Source organism: Lissotriton vulgaris, chromosome 6 (genome assembly GCF_964263255.1).
Source record: "Lissotriton vulgaris chromosome 6, aLisVul1.2, whole genome shotgun sequence".
In the NCBI taxonomy this organism is placed as follows: domain Eukaryota; kingdom Metazoa; phylum Chordata; class Amphibia; order Caudata; family Salamandridae; genus Lissotriton; species Lissotriton vulgaris.
Genome location: NC_141694.1, coordinates 203,669,986 through 203,684,112, shown reverse-complemented (window position 1 = coordinate 203,684,112; position 14,127 = coordinate 203,669,986). Strand labels below are relative to the sequence as shown.

The following is a 14,127-nucleotide window of genomic DNA, read 5'->3' as shown; positions in this document are numbered from 1 at the left end:
AGTGTGCAAATGAGCAGAGAGTCAGCTACAGTCTGTTTAAGAAGACTGAAGATAAAACGAGAGCTGCCCTCACTGTTATTTTTTAATAGGTGTGAAATATATGGCAAATATATCTCCAAGGATTAGAATTGCATTTAACAGAGAATGTTTGGATCATGACATGAACAATTGTGTGTTGCTGTGTTTGTGTGTGGTGGGCTGTTGAAACTGGTTTATAGTCCCCAAGAAGAGATGGGGAAGTCAATTAGGAAAATGTAATTGGCCTAATCCTAGGCAGAATAGTTCCTGCATCGGACAGATTTGCATTGCAATACATATTTTTGAGGCACAGAAAGATAAAGTGATTTTCCTAGAATCACACTATTTTTGGCCATGTGCCAATTAAGCCCTCATGGGTCTGAGTTGGAATATAATGAAACCAAACAAAATAAATATCCTTTTTCAGTTCCTTATGGACTGCGACCTTGGTTAGAGATCTCCTGAGTATGCCTGCAGACCTAGTGGAGGCCTTGGTTTGCTGGAGGGCTCTGCATTCTGCCATGCCTAGCCGGAGAACACGGGACAGAAACTGACAACCTTGTAGCTGTGTGTACCTGAAGACGGACCAGACTGATGCCTACATGATAGTTAGTGCCTGTGTCCAGTTGTGAGTTTTACCCTGGTGAGAAAGCAGCGTCTGACCACTCGCCACCTCAGATGCTATGAACAGCTGGACTGATCTTGTTAGACCTGTCCTGAAGACGTTCTGAAAATTATTTTGGTAGTAAGTACTCATATTGCCAGCAAAGAACTACAGAGGATTATTTCGACAAGTGGATGAACTTTAATTTATGTGAGGAAAGCCCCATATGCCAGAGTTTGACCAGGTGGCGATTTTCTGGGTTAAACAACACCTGGCTGGATTCTGAAAGACCTTGTCCTACTAAGAGATGCATGAAGCTCACGAAAGGTAGCTCATATTGCATGAGTATTATCAAGGCGCCCTGAAGCTGTGTGCACTGCAAAGAACCTGCAAGAAGAGGTGAGTAGTGTCCGGTGGGTTTGTTTTGGGTGTCTGCTTGTGAAATGATCGCTGTCCTTTCTGCAGCATTTGTTTTCGGGATTTCTGCTAGGCGTTCCCTCAGATCATATCAGACACATAGAAAATAACTGGGAAATGTTTTATTTTTAAGACATTTAGTCTACTTTTCGTAGAAACATAACTTTACAGTTAAACATGTGAATGTGTTCATTTTTTTCAATTCGAAAAATCTAAAATAGATAACTTTAAAAGAAAACAGCAATAAATACCATAGACAATAATGATCAAGAAATTATTTAAGAGAGAAAGAGACAAAGTGTAACCACAAACTACGAAGCAAATTATCGGATCTCCCAGAATACGTTTTCCCAGGTTACCAACACATTCATAAAAGTTATCCCAGACTCTGCCAATCTGGATTCTGTTCCAAAGTTGAGAGTAAAGCACAGCTTCATGATGCATAGTAGGGATAGATTTTCGCATTTATTAGAGCAGATAGGCTTCCATGAAAGAGCACCATTTCTGGGTGAATAAAAGTCGTGTCTTCAGTAAACCCCTACCCCAGGCCCTCCCTCCACCCCCCAAATACGGTTCTCCAAGCAGGTAACTCCTCTAACCCTGCCGAAATATACGACCATGCAGACCCGTGCAATGGTCAGGATCTCTCATTGTGCCAAAAGCATTTCCAGTCTACGAGAAATGACAATACAAACATCTTTGAACTACTGTCACTCCTAGATCACATGTTAACAATTCCTAAGAATGGCAATGTGTGTTACTCGCGGGTGGGGTTAAATATGGCACAGAAATGTTTGTGTTATTAAAATTAACTTTTGATGGGAGAGAATGAAAATAAAACCTCTCCAACTTTGAATGCAAAAACCACAGATGATGGACAGAATGTAGAACAATGTCATACATTCACCCCAGTACAGAGATCTGGGCCTAAATCCATCGTTTTTTTGCATTCCACACCACCCAAGTTCAGACATGGCCATATACAAATCAGCCTTGACCCTGTGCCTCATGGGAACAAGCCAGCCCGAACTGCCGAGCCATGTCTTTCCTGGACCGGAATCAAGCATCCTAGGACCGGTTTCTGGCTATCAGCCGTCTTCAGCCAGGACATTTGAAGACCTGCCTCTTATTTATAACTTTGCTGCAGCTAGCATCCTCTGTACCCCCCACCACCCCACTAACCTTACTGCCAGAATCCAGTACTGGAACTTCGGGGTTTTTATGGGCTTCACAGGCTTTCACCAGCGCAGTCTCTTTACCGCCATCAGTGCCTACCGTTGTTCCCCCGTCAGAGTTGCCGAAAATAACGCCAGGAAAGAATTGCAGAGAATCGACTGCCACGCTACCTCTGCTACTTCTTGCCGTATTGCCTATAAGAAGTCCCCGGGCTGCCGCAATGCGGCCGCGCCTGAGCTCCACGGCTGCTCAGCCCCAGCGCGGTAGGGAGGGGGGGGAGGGATCATAGTCCTGCAGCCAGGCACATCCGCAGTTAGACTTGCAAGCGCTACTACTGACAGGCTGCAACCAAGAAAAAATTAAAATACATAAAAATAATCGCACTCCTCACAGGGGAGGACTATGCACCACAAAACACGGCTCCGTTATGCCTCAGGAATCGCCATTCGGCACCAGCAACTTAGCGGTGCTTCAGGGGAGCTGTTGGACGCCCGCACCAAAACAGCCTGCCGCCACCATGTTTCCCCAGGAGAGAGGGAGATGCTATGAAGGAGAGGGTCAAATCGCTGGAAAACTACTCACGGCGAAATAATCTGCGGATCCTTAAGATTCCGGAAGGGAAGGGAGGGGGGATGTCAACGCTTTTGTGATCAAAGTATTGAAGGATTCACTTAATCTAGAAGAATCAGCCGAGGAGCTTGATAAAGATATACAGCGGGTACATCGGGACCCCTTCCGTTTAAACCCTGGTAGAACGAAAGCTAGAAAAATCTTGATACATTTTCTTACCTATACTATGAAGGAGAAAATCTTAAACCTAGCCCTAAAAATGAAAACGTTAAAGGGCCCTGACTTCTCTTTCGAGGTACGGTCTGACCTCTCTAAAACTACATTGGATAGACAGTGGGAACTCAGCCAGAGAATCGACAAGTTTAGGTCTTTTGGGGCAACAGTGCAGATGCGGTTTCCCGCATTCTTACGTGTGATGTACAATAACAAGATGCACAATATTAGATCTCCCCTGGAGGCCGATGAACTGCTGGAATCTATAAGAGTTCACTCTCAGGGCGGTAACTAATACAGTTACATTTTGCTTTAGCTTTGTCGTCGCCTATGTCTCTTGTCACTACTTGTAGTTTCTACAATAAAAGGTTAGGCCTAAGAGCCTTTGGATATCTGACGCCCTTCTATTAAACCCCCTTCGGAGAGGGTAATATGTGTTAAGGAGCGTAAAGAAATAATAGAGTTAAGGATCACAAGGAGGTGTTACAAAAGGGGGTGGTGATGGACGGAGCATCTGAATCAATCAAACACTCACACCCAGTCAAAAGATCTGGGTTTAATCCATCACCGTTCTTTAGCCAACTCTGCCACCCCAGTTTAGACATGGTTATATGCAAATCAGTCTGACCCTTTGCCTCATGGGAACTGTCCAGCCGGAACTGCCAAGCCATGTCTTCCCTGGACCGGAAACAAGCTTCCGAGGACCGGTTTCTTGCATTCCAGCCGTCTTCAGCCCGGCTTGCTTGAATACAGTGGCAAAGTGAGCAAGGGACTCACGTCTGAGCATACCCTGCCAAACTTATGGTGGCCAAAAGCAGTCAAAAGGGGGTGGTGATGGACGGAGCATCTGAATCAATCAAACACTCACACCCAGTCAAAAGATCTGGGTTTAATCCATCACCGTTCTTTAGCCCACTCTGCCACCCCAGTTTAGACATGGCTATATGCAAATCAGTCTGACCCTGTGCCTCATGGGAACAGTCCAGCCCGAACTGCCAAGCCATGTCTTCCATGGACCGGAAACAAGCTTCCGAGGACCGGTTTCTGACATTTCAGCCGTCTTCAGCCCGGCTTGCTTGAATCCAGTGGCAAAGTGAGCAAGGGACTCACGTCTGAGCATACCCTGCCACACTTATGGCGGCCAAAAGCGGTACAAAAGGGGGTGGTGATGGACGGTGCATCTGAATCAATCAAACACTCACACCCAGTCAAAAGATCTGGGTTTAATCCATCACCGTTCTTTAGCCCACTCTGCCACCCCAGTTTAGAAATGGCTATATGCAGATCAGTCTGACCCTGTGCCTCATGGGAACAGTCCAGCCCGAACTGCCAAGCCATGTCTTCCCTGGACAGGAAACAAGCATCCGAAGACTGGTTTCTGGCATTCCAGCCGTCTTCAGCCCGGCTTGCTTGAATCCAGTGGCAAAGTGAGCAAGGGACTCACGTCTGAGCATACCCTGCCACACTTATGGCGGCCAAAAGCGGTACAAAAGGGGGTGGTGATGGATGGAGCATCTGAATCAATCAAACACTCACACCCAGTCAAAAGATCTGGGTTTAATCCATCACCGTTCTTTAGCCCACTCTGCCACCCCAGTTTAGACATGGCTATATGCAAATCAGTCTGACCCTGTGCCTCATGTGAACAGTACAGCCCAAGGAGATGTTAACACTAAGAGCTCACTCAAATAAAAAATAAAAAATAGGGGATGCACTAGATATTAGGGGTAAAGTGTAGTTGTGTTTATTTTTGATAGATATCTTGTTTGGCTCAGCAGCGTGATGCAGTGCAGGAGGGGGAGGGCTGTTAGAGGACGTAAATCCGGCTATACATCTGACCGGAGTTAGTATGGGAGGGTTTCCCAGGGGTGGGAGGGGCGGGAGGTTTCCTAGGTGGGGGGGGGGGGGAATAATAATAAAATCCTCACAAATCTGCCTGTTTTAAGAAGGATAGGTGTCCTAGCTAGGAATATACTCAGCCTCGGTACAAAAAGACAGTCAAGTGGTGGTGCACAGGGAGGGAGATGGAAAATAAAGAATGACTTCTGTTCAATGTATGTCTTGGAATGTCAATGGTCTGCGTGTGAGGAGTAGAAGAGATTGGATTTTACAATACTTGAGAGACTCTCCCGCACAGATCATTGTCATACAGGAGACACATCTTCTAAAGGCGGAGGTCACAGTATTATTTAAGAAGCAGAGATGGATTGACAAATTTAGTTGCACAGACCATAATGCAAATATAAGAGGGGTCCTTATTATTTTCAAAAAATCTTCGAAAGTCCAGATCCTGGACCACAAAGAAGATTTGAGTGGGAGATGACTCCTACTGAAAATTTCAGTAGATGGCTGGATCTGCACATTGGTCGGCTACTATGGCCCTAACTTAGATGATCCGTCTTACTTGGATAGTAGAAGGAACCAACTGTTGCCCTCCCTAGATCCTGTAATTTGGGTGGGGGACTTTAACATAGTGCTCAGCCCTAAACTGGATAAATCTGTCAATTCCAGAGCCGGTACACCTTCCAAATCAAGGCAAACTCTTATAGAAATTATGACACAGCTGGGTTTGGCAGATTTATGGAGGGAAAGGGTTGGCAATAAATTGGGGATTTCTTTTCGAAACCTTAAATATAAGCACAAATCAAGAATTGACTTTGCTTTATTCAGTTACTGTCTTAAGGATACCCTAACTGCGATAGAATATCTTCCCTCCCATTTGCTGACCATTCACCTCTCTTGTTTACTTTAAGACTCGATCCGCAGATCAAACACCTATCCTGGTCATTTGATCGTACGATCTTACTGGAAGAAGACAAAGTCAGTTCTCTGGTAAAAGAGACCACATCTTTTTTGGAGATTAATCTCGAATCTACAGCAATAGCTACGGTCTGGGAGACATTGAAAGCTTTTCTAAGAGGGTGTATTACCAATAGAGCATCCTATAGGTGGAAAATGTATAGGGAGAGGATAAGTAGTTTGGAGCAAGAGATGGAGGTGATGGAGCAGAAACTTGGCGCCTCTATGGGGTCATCGGGCGAGCAGGAGAAGCTGGCTGAGCTGAAAAACCAGCTGGAGAATATTCTCCAAGCAAGGGTGGCTAAGAGATGGGAGGCAAGCAAGATCTCCCATTTCGAATTTGGGGAGGCAGCAGGCAGGATTTTGGCATGGAAAGTCAAGGGGGACGAAGCCCAAAGCTATATTAGAGAAATAAAAGTGGAAGGGGAGGAGGTTTCCAGGATCTCTAATTTGTAGATAGGCAGCGCTTTTTTGATTTTTTTTTAGGAGATTTATAGAGAAGACACTCCCAATAACCAGGTGGCAAGAGATAAATGGTTAGATGAAATCACCCTGCCAACCCTTTCAACTGTACAGAGTAACTGCCTGGAGATGGAAATATCGGAAGCTGAGGTGAGGAAAGCTATTGGGCAGCTCAAGCGAGGGAAGGCGGCAGGCCCGGATGGCCTGCCAGGAGAATTATATCGAGCATTGGGTGGTGCTGTTGTTCCAATGCAGACGGCCCTTTTTAATGGGATTCTCAGAAAGGGAGATGCCCCCCCCCCAAAATCTTGTGGAGAAGCGAACATCGTTTTGATCCCCAAACCAAGGGAAGGACCCTACGGAGTGTGGGTCATACCGACCGATTTCACTCTTGAACAGCGATTATAAAATCTTCGCTACTATTATGTCTGCAAGAGTGGGGTCCGTTATTGGACTGATTGTACATCAAGATCAGAAGGGTTTTATTAAAGGGTGTCAGCTATCTGATTTGACGTGGGATCTGGTGGGGTCAATAGACATTGCTTCGGCTTTCTCCCTTCCATTGGCTACACTCACTTTAGACGCGACAAAGGCCTTTGATAGGGTTAATTGGACCTATTTGGTCGCAGTTTTAAAGAAGGTTAACTTTGGTGAGGGCTTTTGTTGCGTCATTTCTCTTATGTACGATGCTCCATCGGCAAGGTTGTTAATAAATGGTGCCCTGAATCTTTTAAAATCAGGAGGGGCACAAGACAGGGTTGCCCGCTCTCTCTCCTCCTCTTCAATTTATATATTGAACCATTCGCCCAGGTTTTGCGGGAAGACAAAAATATTCCATCTTTTAAGTTTGGGGAGTGGGAGAGGCGGGTTGCCCTTTATGCAGACGACGTTCTCATTCTAACATCTAACCCGGTTGCATCATTTCCTGCTGTAATTAAGAGGGCGGAGGAGTTTGGGCGAATCTCAGGGTACGAGATAAATGCCAGCAAAACAGATATCATGGCTTGGAATATCCCCAACTTACATCTGGGGGTGACCACTTCTATGCAGTACCTAGGAATTCGTGTTACCCAAGATATTGGAAACATCTCACAAATAAATGTAGATGGAGTTTATAATGAATACAAGAAGTTATTAAAATCTTGGGCACATCTTCCACTTACCACATTAGGCAGGGTGAGTCTGATAAAGATGTCTATTCTCCCAAAATTTATATTCATTTTTAACACAATCCCCTTGGCTTTCGATGTTAAAATCTTGGATAAGTGCCAGCAAGAGATTAACTCCTTTATCTGGAATTATAAGTCTACCAGATTGGCGTGGAAGAAGTTGAGGAGGAGGAGGGAAAAGGGGGGGCTTGCTCTGCCTGATTTGCAATACTATGCATGGGCTTTTCAATTGTCCCACTCTAGAATGCTCCTAAAAACACCATCGAGCTTATCTTCTTGGATAATATTCAGAACAGAATCACTGCCTCATCAAGACTCAAACATCTTCCCCTCCCTGCATGTGCTCATTACTGTGACTCTGTGTCTTCCTTCCCTGTATTTATTATTTAATCACTCAGGACTTCCTATTATGCCTTGAATCAATGTGTGTACAAACACCTAAATATGTGCCTTTAACCCATGTTGCGAAGCGCTCCGATCTCTTCAGGTCTGGCTAGCGCTATATAAAACTCTACAATAATAATAATAACAATAATAATTCTTCAGCTCGAGTAGACATTCTACTTGAGCGACAGCTTCCTGAACGCAAATGGCAGATTTCTCAGTGCAAGAAGTCGCCACCTGTCGTGACCGCCCAAGATGAAAAATCTCGCCAAGAGGAGGTCTACTGCGTTATTTTTTTCTTCGAATCGGTCGCAAGAGCGGCTTGAGAACAAAAACTCTGCTCTGCGTCATTTCGCTGAGTTTTTCAGAATTCAACAGGGAGCGCAGAGTGAGCCAAACTCCACAAACCCGCCAGCAGAGCAGAATTCTTCGCCCACCCCTAATATATACTCCCATTTCAAATTTTACCTGTACTAAATTTTATAAGGTAACCCAATGTTATCCTATGGAATAAGTAGGCCTTGCAGTAGTGAAAAACAAATGTGGGAGTATTCTGCTACCAGGGCATATAAAAAGTAAAAAGTGCATGCCCAACCTTTTAAATACACTACAACCTGCCTATGGGCTGTTTAGGGCCTATCCTAAGGGTGACTTCTATGTATGAACAAGCATTGGCATAGCCAAAAGGTCTCACTTTTGGGACCATATAAGTATTTAGTTATGCAGCACAATGCCCTTGGTGCAACAGCATCAACTGTTGCATGGCTAAACACTTATAAGGTCCCAAAGGCAAGACCTATTGGCTATGCCAATGCTTGGTCTGAATTTACAGAGAGCAGATCTCAGCAGTATACTTGCTAACGAGCTGCTGCATCACTGCATCCCTCACATACTACGTGGGCTAAGAAAGCAGATGTGGTCGTCATCAGAGAATGCAGGCTTTCTTTGGGTGGTTAAGGGTAGCAGGAGGCTTTAATTAAACGGTTATGTCATCTTGGCTAAGTATGTTTGGTAGTTTTAAAAAACGTTAACGTATGCTAAACTGCAAGACTGGAGGTCCATCCCGTCTAGCAAGTGACTGCAAGGAGGATGGCTGTAATCTAAATTTCACCTACAAACTTTTACAAAGTCTCACACTGCAAACTTAGAAAAAGGTCACAAAGTGTATCAACGTAATAGGATTTATATAGCGCTTACTACCACTGACGAGGAATTGAAGTGCTTTACAGCAAATAAAACAGAACTCCAAAAATAAAGTTGGTTACCGAGTGGTTACTGTCTGTTACTGCACTCAATCATGTGCTCTCAAGCAAAACTGCATGCATTTACTCCAAGTACAAAAATCTGCCTGAAGTAAAGTAAGCAAAGTCGATGTGCTGCAGAATTCTGCAACTAAAGGTTATTTTTTAGCAGACAGGGTATTTACAGAGATTTATTTATTTATTTATTTTTATTTACTGTGATTTTATATAGTGCAAACTTTACCCGAAGGTGTCAGAGCGCTTTACATAAGAACCAGTTGCAAAACATAAGGACTAAGGATTACATGCGTTACATAAAAATTACAAACAGAAAAAATTGCACAAGATGTAAAGTCACACAAAGAAGAGACTGGTGATTAGAGTTATCTCTATATACATAGGGAAGGGCTTCGAATGGATATACTCTAAGAATCACATGAAATGGTAGAGAGTACAACGATCTACTGCATATACTAGTGATTAGAGTTATCTCTATATACATAGTGAAGGGATACAAATGGATATACTCTAAGAGTCACATAGGAGTGGTAGAGGGTACAAAGGTCTACTGCATATACTAGTGATTAGAGTTATCTCTATATACAGAAAAGCAGAGTTCCATTAAGTGGGGTCGGCGGGGAGATGCAGTCACAGTACCAAGGGAGGGACAGAGAAGGGCAGGAAAGTGAGACAAGCGAGAGAGGGAAGCAGATAGTAACGAGTAAGACAGTGTGGAGTGTGTCAGAGGCAACAGGAGAGACACTAGAAAGGTCGATAGGATAGAGGGGGAGGTCAGAGATTGCTAAAACGGCTGAGGGGAAAGGTAGAAGAAGAAGTGAGTCATAAAAAGAAAATGGCGGGGAGCACAAAGGTCCTAGTCCGAAAGTCCAGGAAGAGGGCTGCCATAGCCAGCAAGTCCGGGGGAGAAAGGCAGTCCGCAGCAAAGTCACAGCCTCATCGTCCATGAGGAGCTGGGGAGGCAGAGTTCGATCCGGAGACCAGGGGTCAGGGAAGAAAGACCACAGACGCCAAGGCAGCTGTTCGCAGCGCGGGAGGCAGCAAAGTCAAAAACAAAGTTTAAAATGAAGGAGGAGGGGGCTTCTTACTAGAGCCAAGTTAAACACGCTGTGGGTGGTGGCGTTGTGCGTGGGGGCCTCACCGGCAACTAAAAGCAGGCTCTTGGTGGTCCGATAGTCCTGTAGTCTGCCCCCGAACTGACCTGGTGAGCTCCGGAGCTTCCCTGCAGAAAATGGCGCCCGGATGCTGAGCTGTTGGTGGTGGAGGAGCACGGAGTCTGGAGAGGTGCAGGAGCGCTGGGCTCTCCAAGGCAGGCCGCTGGCTCAACGGCATCATGGAAGCGGTGAGGCCCTGGTGAAGGCGGAGGTGACCGCGACTCTCCTGTTTGCCACGCATCCGGCGGCGGGGAGAGTGAGGTGCCCGGAGGCGCGAAAATTGAGCGCTCTGCCCTCCGGCCTGGTAGCAGCCTTCTGAGAAGGAGGAGGAGGCGGCGCGGTGGGGGGCCTGAGTGGGCACCCGCGGCCTCCGGATCAGAGGTGGTGGACTGCCGGCTCTACCACCCTGTGGACACTGCACGGCCCCGGAGGGAAGGAGGGGGATGCCGCTCTGGTGTGCGGGCCGCCTGTCCCGGCATAGAGCTGCTACGGCCGTCCCCGCTGCTCCTGCTGCTCCTCGCGCGTGTTAAATGGGGTTCTTGGCAGGGCTTCGGTGAAACGGAGAGGGACCGAGACACCTGTATATTTAAAGAGACAATAGACACAGGTATGTTTACAGAGACAATAGATACCAGTGCGTATTTGTAGAAAGAATAGACACCAGCATATTTACAGAGACAATAGTCACTGGTATATTTAAAAAGCCAACAGACACCAGTATATTCACATAAACAACAAACACAAGTCTTCCAAGAGAGACAATAGACACCAATACTCACATAAACTATAGAAATCAGTGCGTAACTACAGAAATAGATACCGGTGTGATTACAGAAACAGCAGACAACAGTCTACAATAGACAAAGACAAGAGACACAAGTATACTTACCAAGACTACATACACCAGTGCAAATCTAATAGAAACAATAAACACCATGATATCTACATAGACTATAGCAACCAGTGCGCATCTACACAAGTATACTTACAGAAGCAATAGTAACACCTCACTATAGTAACAAAGACTACAGTCACTAGTGTGCATCCACAGAAACAACGGACAGCAGTATATTTATAGAAAGGATAGACACAACAGACACCAATATACGTACGGAAACTACAGAAAGCAGTGCGTATCTACAGAAACAGTAGATTCCAGCACATTTACAGAAACAGTACACAACGGTGTAGTTACAGAGACCGACACTAGTATTCTTACCGAGACTACACACACCAGTGCACATCTCACGGAAGGCTTTAGAAATCTGTGTACATCCGCTGAGACAACCGACACCAGAATATTTACAGACAATAGACACCTTTGTATTGCGCAGAGAATAGATACCAATATTTTCCCAGAGACAATAGACAACAGTGTGCATCTGCAGTGACAATAATCAGCATTTTATTCACAAAAAAAAGACACCAGCGCGCATCTAGAGAAACAAAAGACACCAGTGAATTTTCAGACAAGCGATGGCAGTATATTTAAGGAGACAATAGCCACCAGTGCACGGCTAATAGCGACAGAAGACGTACGTACATGTACAGAGGCAAATCTAGACAGCAGTGTATTTACAGGGACAGTAGGTTCTGCCGCCAATGCATACTCACGGATACAACATGCACTTTACACATTTTCGGAGCTAGCCGACATCTGCAGGTATTTTTACTGTGTCATAGGACATGACTCGATTGAAGCACGCACCATTATACGTATATGATTCTGTAGCTCGCCACCTAGTAGGATACCGGTCAGACCGTCTGTTGTCATTGTAGCATTCACAACGGGCAAAGAAAGCGGCGCTGAACGTGAGAAACAACATTGGGGCTGCTGGGGTATCGAGTCGGAAGAGGGTGGGGGCGGAGAAGGAAGAGAAAGCTGGGGAGGTGGAGAGCAAGGTAAATAACTGTTGGCACGGCCCTGAAAGTGACGGCGCATGCGCACACAACAGCAAAAGTGAAAGCAGGCTGGCGAGTGGCAAATGGCAGCTGTGCACATTGCAAAAATGGTGGCCGCAAGCCTGTGGGTAGCACTTTGAGAAGCCAGTTACTAAATGTCTCGCTAGTTCAGCGCATGCGCTTGCACAGGCGAGATCTAAAAAGGGCTGTTTATGCCTGGTAAAAGTTTAACTTTACCAGGTTAAATTTGCTATTAAAATTGCATACATTACATTTACAGGCTCCGGTTCCATGTAGGACCACTCTACCATGACTTATGTGTCAATTGGATATAAGTGAATGTTACCATGTTTTAAAGGAGGAAGTGCATGCACTTTAGAAGTGGTAAAGTGCACAGAGACCCAAGGATAACAAAAACAAGATCAGCACAAATGAAGGAGTAAGGCAAAAAGTTTGAGGGAAGCCCACTCTAATGCTGTCGGGTCTAACACAGGGAAATACGTATACTGCAGTGTGTGGTATTTCCCTGGAGTGTAATACCAGCTCATTAAGAGTCATTTTCTTTGGAATAAAGGTTAGCCTGTGGAAATAAAGTGGATTATTTCATGTTTTCTCTCTTTCTGCCCTCTTTTTCTGGTGCATATTTTGCCAAATGTGTGATCTCAAATCAGTCAAATAAACCCTGTCATGCCCTTTTTGAAATTCCAGAGCCACACTGAATTATGGCCATACAAAGGTGAAAAGACACTGAATAAACCTGTGCTTGAACCTCGGGCATCATTCTTGGCACACACGTCATGAGTCTAAACATATAGGCATTCTGTAAGGTACTTATGCACCACTTGAGCAGTAATAAAATGAAAGCACAATACAGGGAAAATCAGAAAACAAGTTAGAGTAAATGTTAATAAATAAAATGACACCTAAACAATAAAAGTCCAATCAGTAGAAGTGAGTTTATAGTTTATGAAAAATAGCTCCAAAAAAAGGAGATGCAATAACTGTGGGTATCTGGTTTCGCCAGACCAGGACAAAGGCACGATTTCAAGCTGATCGAGATGGAGTGCAGGACGGACATAGGACCAAGTGTGGCCCGCTGGGAATGGTAACTTTTTACTGTGTTACAGGGACTGTGATGTGATCCAAAGCTCTGCGTTGGGTCCATCGAGCTACTGATCAAGAGCTGCACAGGGGTGAAATGCGAGGCCCTTGCTACATTCTGTATTGTTCAGTGCTGGGCCAGGAAGCCATTAATCATGAGGTGCTGCGATGTGAGGTCCTGCATTGGTCTGTGCTGCACTGTCTTGGTTCCCATGGAGCAGCTGATCAGGAGCTGCGGGATGCTGCTTGCAAGGTCCTGCATCAATCTGCACTGTGTCCGTTTTGGTGGAGCCACTGTTTAGAGCTGCAGAGTGCTGTGATTTGAGGTCCTGTGCCGCGGTGCACAGGTCCAGTGAAACCTTCAATCGAGCATTGCACTCCGACTCCAGCAAATGATGCAAGACCTGAAGAACAGCACTTATCTGACTGAGTCTGAACTAGGGCCAAACTGGTCCTGGGTTGCTTGTGTACCGGTTCAGGAAGGACCTTGCCTGGAAGTTTTGGGGTGGACTGTTTAAATAGCAGCAGGGTCAATACTGATTTGCATATGGTGGGATCCAAACTGATATGGCACGGTATGCAAAATAACTATTGCTTGAGATTTAGCCGAGTGCTACTCTAATCGGGATGTTGCTCATGTGCAGATTCAAGCTGGTGGCCTCCTTATGCCAGGAGAGGACTGCAATGTTTTGAGTATCATGCAGTAAGGCATAAGCCTGTACTGCACAGTTGTGGTGACTCTATATACTAAGAGAAGCCACCATGAAATATACTGCTTGTTGCAGACGGCCAAAGCCTGTGTGCGACTGTAGCACTGACCCTGTATGGGAAACATCCTTAACATCATGATCAGTACACTGCGATGCTGTTACATCGCGGTCGTTACAACAACCGCGATG

At 45.4% G+C, this 14,127-nt stretch overlaps 1 protein-coding gene across 1 annotated transcript in view; it reads left to right on the top strand.

Annotated features, from left to right (window-relative positions):
• The first annotated feature begins 347 nt into the window (after positions 1-347).
• Positions 348-14,127, top strand: part of LOC147707023 (adhesion G protein-coupled receptor F5-like) — a 948,772-nt gene continuing 934,992 nt past the window's right edge. Inside the window, exon 1 of the mRNA XM_086926247.1 lies at positions 348-1,021. The gene's annotated coding sequence lies outside the window, so the exon portion shown is untranslated. The remainder of the gene's footprint in view (positions 1,022-14,127) is intronic.